The sequence below is a fragment of the Salmo salar genome, chromosome ssa10 (genome assembly GCF_905237065.1).
Source record: "Salmo salar chromosome ssa10, Ssal_v3.1, whole genome shotgun sequence".
NCBI classification, from domain to species: Eukaryota; Metazoa; Chordata; class Actinopteri; order Salmoniformes; family Salmonidae; genus Salmo; species Salmo salar.
In genome coordinates this window covers 15,103,461-15,111,264 of record NC_059451.1, presented here as the reverse complement: position 1 = coordinate 15,111,264, position 7,804 = coordinate 15,103,461, and positions in this window count along the sequence as shown.

The window sequence follows — 7,804 nt, the reverse complement described above, 5'->3', positions numbered from 1 at the left end:
ACTGAACCAGGTTTTCCTCTAGGATTTTGCCTGTGCTTAGCTCATTCCATTTTTTTTATCCTGAAAAACTCCCTAGTCCTTGCTGACGACAAGCATACCCATAACATGATGCAGCCACCACTATGCTTGAAAATATGGAGAGTGGTTCTCAGTAATGTGTTGTATTGGATTTGCCCCGAACAAAACACTTTGTATTCTGAACTAAAAGTGAATTGCTTTGCCAAATGTTTTGCAGTATTACTTTATTGCCTTGTTGCCAACATAATACATGTTTTGGAATATGTTTTATTCTGTACAGGCTTCCTTCTTTTCACTCTGTCAATTAGGTTAGTATTGTGGAGTAACTACAATGTTGTTGATACCTCCTCAGTTTTTTCCTATCACAGCCATTAAACTCTCTAACTGATTTAAAGTCACCATTTTCCTCATGGTGAAATCCCTGAGCGGTTTCCTTCCTCTCCGACAACTGAGCCTTTATCTTTGTAGTGACTGGGTATATTGATACACCATCCAAAGTGTGATTAATAACTTCACCATGCTCAAAGGGAAATTCAATGTCTGCTTTATTTTTACCCATCTACCAATAGGTGCCCTTCTTTGCGAGGCACTTGAAAACCTCCCTGGTCTTTGTGGTTGAATATGTGTTTGAAATCCACCGCTCGACTGAGGTACCTTACAGTCATTCCAAAATAATGTAAAACACTATTGTTGCAACATATGTGACTTGTTAAGCTCATTTTTACTCCTGAACTTATTTAGGCTTGCCATAACAAAGGGGTTGAATACTTCTTGACAAAAGACATTTCAGCTTTTCATTTTTAATTCATTAGTAAAAATGTTGAAAAACATAATTCTACTTTGACATTATGGCAGGGTTTTCCAAACTCAGTCCTGGGGATCCCAAGGGGTGCACGTTTTGGTTTTTGCCCTAGCACTACACAGCTGATTCAAATAATCAAAGCTTGATGATTAGTTGATTATTTGAATCAGCTGTGTAGTGTTAGGGCAAAAAACAAAACGTGCACCCCTTGGGGTCCCCAGGACCGAGTTTGGGAAACACTGCATTATCGGGTATTGTGTGTAGGCCAGTGACACAAAAAATCTAAATTTACTCCATTTTAAATTCCAGCTGTAACACACAAAAAAAAATGAAAAAAAGTAAATGGGTGTGAATAGTTTCTGAAGGCACTGTATCTTGTTTTGTTTCCCACAGAGCTTGGCAGGGCCACCGGGTCAGTGCACTGTTCTAGACTCAGTTGAGACAGCCTGTCAGTCACAAACACACACATCCTGCCCCGGTGACCTCATAAGGAATGGCACGGTGTGTTTGTGTGTGTGCTCCAATCCCTGCCTCTCTCCCGCTCAAGTTGCCAAGCTGACAGATGCTTAAGGAGACTATAGGATTTTGCAGGGAAGAAAAAGACAGACAGAGAGAGAGAGAGAGAGAGAGAGAGAGAGAGAGAGAGAGAGGGAATGGGGGAGGGACAAGGAAGGAGGAGTAATCCAAGCAGGAGCTAAATCCGAAAGCTGCTCATAGTGATGGGATCTCAGACCACCAAGTGAGCCCAGATAGGAAGGCTTACATCAGAGATGCAACTCTCTGATCCAAAACAGACCAATCAACTGACTAACCCCTTCCATGACCAAGCATACTACACTATAACGGAAAACTGTAATTTATACGGTAATTTGGGGTATTATCAATATTTAAGATACTCTGTTGTATGTTGAAATTGTTGTATTTCAAATGGTACTGTAATCCACCTCACAAAATACGGTACAGTACCTTATCTTTGGAGCGCAAAATCTTTTGATCACTTGTGGGTGCATGCTGTTTCTGGCTCATTAACATATTTTGAGGCATGCCTTGTAAGAGGCTATATTTGTTGCACCCATGAGTGAGAATGCTGTACCTATTTAACTCGTATGTGGTTATCGTGCCCTGTCAATTTAAAATGTATAGGGGACAAATGTAAGCTCCCCTATTTCACCTGATTGGAGTGGCAGCAAGTCTTAACCTTAAATGGTTGAGTATTTAGCCAAGTCAGCTCCCGAGTGGCGTAGCGGTCTAAGGCACTGCATCTCAGTTCTAGAGGCATCACTATAGACCCTGGTTCGATTCCAGGCTGTATTATAACCGGCTGTGATTGGGAGTCCCATAGGGCGGTGCAAAAATGGCCCAGCGTTGTCCAGGTTAGAGTATTGCCGGGGCAGGCTTTGTTCTTAACAATAATTTGTTCTTAACTGACTTGCCTAGTTAAATAAAGGTTAAATGAAAATAAAAAATGTCCCTTTGGTCTGTTTTGCCCTGTAGTCACTGCCACTTTGAAAGCCTTTGTTAAGGCCTCTAGAAGTGCAAGTGATATAAAATGCAAAATATTAATTAATATGCTGCAATGTTTAAACACTTTACCTAGCAGCCAAACTGCTTGCACCAATCCCTTGTAATTTCAGTACTGTGACTTACAGACCCCTCCCCTCAATGAATTTCATCAATCCATTAATTAATTACGATTATGGTAGCATTTACTTTTTTACAGTATAATGGTACATTTTGCAGTACTGTGTGTCATTACACAGTACTAGCTTTGATACCGTATTTACAGTTGAAGTCGGAAGTTTACAAACACTTAGGTTGGAGTCATTAAAACTCGTTTTTAAACTACTCCACAAATGTCTTGTTAACAAACTATAGTTTTGGCAAGTCAGTTACTTTGTGCATGACACAAGTAATTTTCCAGCAATTGTTTAAGGACAGATTATTTCACTTATAATTCACTGTATCACAATTCCAGTGCGTCAGAAGTTTACATACACTAAGTTGACTGTGCCTTTAAACAGCTTGGAAAATTCCAGAAAATTATGTCATGGCTTTAGAAGCTTCTGATAGGCTAACTGACATCCTTTGAGTCAATTGGAGGTGTACCTGTGGATGTATTTCAAGGCCTACCTTCAAACTCAATGCCTCTTTGCTTGACATCATGGGAAAATCAAAATAAATCAGCGAAGACCTCAGAAAAAGGATTGTAGACCTCCACAAGTCTGGTTTATCCTTGGGAGCAATTTCCAAACGCCTGAAGGTACCATGTTCATCTGAACAAACAATAGTACGCAAGTATAAACACCATGGGACCACGCAGCCGTCATACCGCTCAGGAAGTAGACGCGTTCTGTCTCCTAGAGATGAACGTACTTTTGTGCGAAAAGTGCAAATCAATCCCAGGACAACAGCAAAGGACCTTGTGAAGATGCTGGAGGAAACAGGTACAAAAGTATCTATATTCACAGTTAAAAAAGTCCTATACCAACACATCCTGAAATGCCGCTCAGCAAGAAAGAAGCCACTGCTCCAAAACCGCCATAAAAAAGCCAGACTACGGTTTGCAACTGCACATGGGGACAAAGACTGTACATTTTGGAGAAATGTCCTCTGGTCTGATGAAACAAAAATAGAACTGTTTGGCCATAAAGACCATCGTTATGTTTGGAGGAAAAAAGGGGAGGCTTGCAAGCCGAAGAACACCATCCCAACCATGAAGCACGGGGGTGGCAGCATCATGTTGTGGCGGTGCTTTGCTGCAGGAGGGACTGGTGCACTTCACAAAATAGATGGCATCATGAGGAAAGGAAAATGATGTGGATATATTGAAGCAACATCTCAAGACATCAGTCAGGAAATTAAAGCTTAGTCGCAAATGGGTCTTCCAAATGGACAATGACCCCAAGCATACTTCCAAAGTTGTGGCAAAATGGCTTAAGGACAACAAAGTCAAGGTATTGGAGTGGCCATCACAAAACCCTGACCTCAATCCCATAGACAATTTGTGGGCAGAACTGAAAAAGCGTGTGCGAGCAAGGAAGCCTACAAACCTGACTCAGTTACACCAGCTCTGTCAGGAGGAATGGGCCAAAATTCACCCAACTTATTGTGTGAAGCTTGTGGAAGGCTACCCGAAACGTTTGACCCAAGTTAAACAATTTAAAGGCAATGCTACCAAATACTCATTGAGTGTATGTAAACTTCTGACCCACTGGTAATGTTATGAAATAAATAATAGCTGAAATAAATAATTCTCTCTACTATTATTCTGACATTTCACATTCTTAAAATAAAGTGGTGATCCTAACTGACCTAAGACAGGGAATTTTTACTAGGATTAAATGTCAGGAATTGTGAAAAACTGAGTTTAAATGTATTTGGCTAAAGTGTATGTAAACTTCCGACTTCAACTGTATTTTACAGTAGAACTACAGCATTTAACTTGCCACGATTTGCCTGTAAGCTACTGTCAAATTCACAGCAACCTCTTTACAATATAGTGTTGCCCTCGGATATTTAGCTAGTCGTGGTTCGTATAGCATTGGACTGTGACATTGCTTTCCTGAGACCTCACTTCCCACATACAAATGCCTGGGTTTTCTGGGTTCATGGCTATGTTGGAGAGTGTAATATTGTGTTACACTACCATTAAGACCAAGGAATACAATAGAACTAATTCAGTACGTAAGATAACAAATGTTTTCACATTGACGTTATATAGGAATAAATCATCAATATTTTTGATTAGATACCACCAATCATCAAATATTTGCTGTGAAATATTCTGTATACTGTAGATGACATACTAACTCTGGATAGACAGGCAGACATCAGCAAATTGGATATCTTGTGAGAAGAGGACACACTGTGAATAATAAAAGGTGGATCTTAGCATGAGGGAGAACAAAGGGGGATGGGTTGTGTTTGTGCGTGCGTGCGTAGGGTGACAGATGCCATCTCAGCATGACTTCAGTGAATCTGGGCAGACTGCGGGGGGGGGAGGGGAGGTGGACCGTGGCCCGATTTGACATCAACAGCCGAGTGTTGCCTGGATGCATGTGTGCATTCTGTTGTTTATGCATCATGCCAGTGGGTTGGAGCATCCGTGTAAGTCAATGCAGACGTGAACGAGCTGGAGGAGTGGTTATCTGTGTTGTTTTAGTGTGTGTGTGTGTGTGTGTGTGTGTGTGTGTGTGTGTGTGTGTGTGTGTGTGTGTGTGTGTGTGTGTGTGTGCACACGAGAGTGCGTGCGTGTGTGTGTGATTATAGCACCTCCAGCAGTGTACATGCATGGCCACTCCTCCTTCGGTGTAGATGTCATCTTGAATTTGTCCAGGTCATTTAGTCTTATGTTTGTGTGCGCATGTAAGCATCAGAAGCTTAGAGACAAGCAATTCTCTGGAGAATTGTCGAAGAGTGTTTGTCTGTGTTATTTTGGGGTTTGTCTGTGTGTGTTTGCATAGAGGGAGTCTCAGTTAATTAATAAAACAAATCCAGACTGTACCCTCCAGGATCCATAAGCATAACTTAGCTTAGTATACTGTATTATACAATTTCTCAGGAATTGTACTTGAAGTGCTTTCATAATAGTGTCACTTCTATCTTAGTCCAGGCAGAAATTCTTCGCTTTGTGAATGAATGTGGTTAATGTTGTTGCTAGCAAAGCCAAGGTACGTTGACTTCACCAGCAATCCTTGGCAGGTGCATTTGCCAAAGATCACCTCATTGATTTAGAAGTGACATCAAACCATTGTGTTATAGAGTAGGTTTACTATGTTGAACTGTTACGAGAGGTGCAAAACAAGACAATTAATTTCTCTCATTCCCATGCTGTGATAACCTGGTGTGTGTGAAGTGTGTGTGTGTGTGTGTGTGTGTGTGTGTGTGTGTGTGTGTGTGTGTGTGTGTAATCCCCTGTTTCCTGAGGACACTGCTCCCCATTCATCATCCACAACATATCGGCCCCCTTCTCCCTGGCAGGCCTCTCCCTCTCTCCTCCTCCGTCTCTCTCTTGTCCTCTTTCCCCCTCCTTCACTCAGTTGTAGGTCAGACATGAAGATCTAGGACATGCTGTCCTATATTGGCCAACGTTGAAGTTATATAACAATGACGAGAATGAGAGAATGTTATGGGACTCCTCCCTGACTGTTACTCATGTTGTTAACTTGACGATGGCGGTAACAGGGGGAAATGTTATTTATAAAGCACTTTTAATCCCTGAATGTTTCTGAGCTGGCTCAGATTGCTCGGTCATGTAAAGGGTAACTTATCGGCGCAAACACAATACAGATCTGACCACAAAACTTAAACAATGGTTCTGTAGCAGATACTTTTATCCAAAATAGCTTACAATTTAAACATGCATCTAATGTATGGTGTATGGCCTATATAGTAATTAAAGCCACTATGGCTTTTTAACCAGCACCGTGCTCAAACCAACTGAAACATAACCTAATGCTAATACAGGGGTACTATGTAGTGTCGTGTCTTTGGCTATGCCGGATTAAGTGATATGACATGCTATTCTATAAAACCATTTCTCTGTAATTCATATTACCTGATTAAGCTAATCAGGTGAATGTAATTAACTAGAAAGTCGGGGCACCACGAAAGAATGTTTATAGAGCTGTTATCTTCTGAATAAACTCTTAAAGACCTGGTAATCTTTTACATCAACAGCAGTCAATATTTAATCGTCACCTTGTTTAGTCTCATCTGAAAGTTGTAAATTGTTGGTTATCTTCACGAACCCTGGCTAACAAGTTGATTCAGCAATACAACATTTGGTTTAATTATTTATTTACTAAATACCTAAATAATCACACAGAATTACATATACACAGAATGTATCATAGATTGATTACAAATTATGTCATAAAGGAAAACGGAACAGATATGACAGCTGGTTAAACAAAGAAAGGAGGTGGGGTTTTGAATGAAAGAGCGGGAAGACTGAGGAACAAAGGGAGAAGCTATGTCTCTATCGGGCCGTAGGCAGCTACTCTATCGTAAATACAGTATCTTATGCATTCTAAATTACCGCCCATTTGAAAAAGGAAAATGCAATAAACATTTACTCTGAGCTGCGCTTCGATCGGTTGGTCGTAGATGGGAGCCCGGGTTATCCTTTGAAGAATGTCTGGTGGTAGAATGGATACTTGGTAGTACCGTGGTCGTGTGGTAGAACAGATACTCTGTCCGTCCTCTCCTAGCCCACGTCAACAGTTGCTGCGCTAACGCGACGGCTAGGAGGTATCACTTCTTTAGTGAATAAGAGTTCAAAGTTCATACCAAGTTGCCATACTTTAAGCTCATGCTGGCTGGTATAGTCGAAATTCATCCTTCCGGCGTAGGTCGTCACCTTCACATTGAAATTCGATGCCAATTCCGTTAGGTTCTTGCTGAGGTTGGCTTAGTTCTGTAGGTGGTCTTTGTCCTTTCAACGTGGGGATGGTAAGTCCTCACGCCCTTGGAACAGAAAGATACATTTTCATGACAGGGCTTATATTGGGTTGGGAGAGAGGGCCGTGTTTCATAGTTTACACCCACTGTCTGTTCACATGGGTGGGGCCACTGAGTTGGCAGAGTTTACTCTATGACAAACCGTTCTCTCATTAAGAAGCTAAATTACATTTCATCTTTTCACAAATAGTTTCATATTTAAACTTTAAATTGCACAACAATTCCATGTGAATCTGATAACTATAATGTGTAGACTTTCCAAGATACAGTTTATGTCATCCTATCATTAGTAATAATGTCTCAGATGACAACTGATCTGTCATCTTATTCTTTAAGTACCAACGCATATTTTCAGCTGGTTGGATTACCAAAATATGGTTCTTTTCCCCACCCTTTTGATGTTATAAGACTCTCTCTATGCTAACAAAGGACTTTCCATGAGTCACTCTGTAGAGTAGGGCGAGAGAAAAGGGGAAAGGTATTTATGGGGGTCATAAACCTCCCCCGATCAGGCCAACGTCA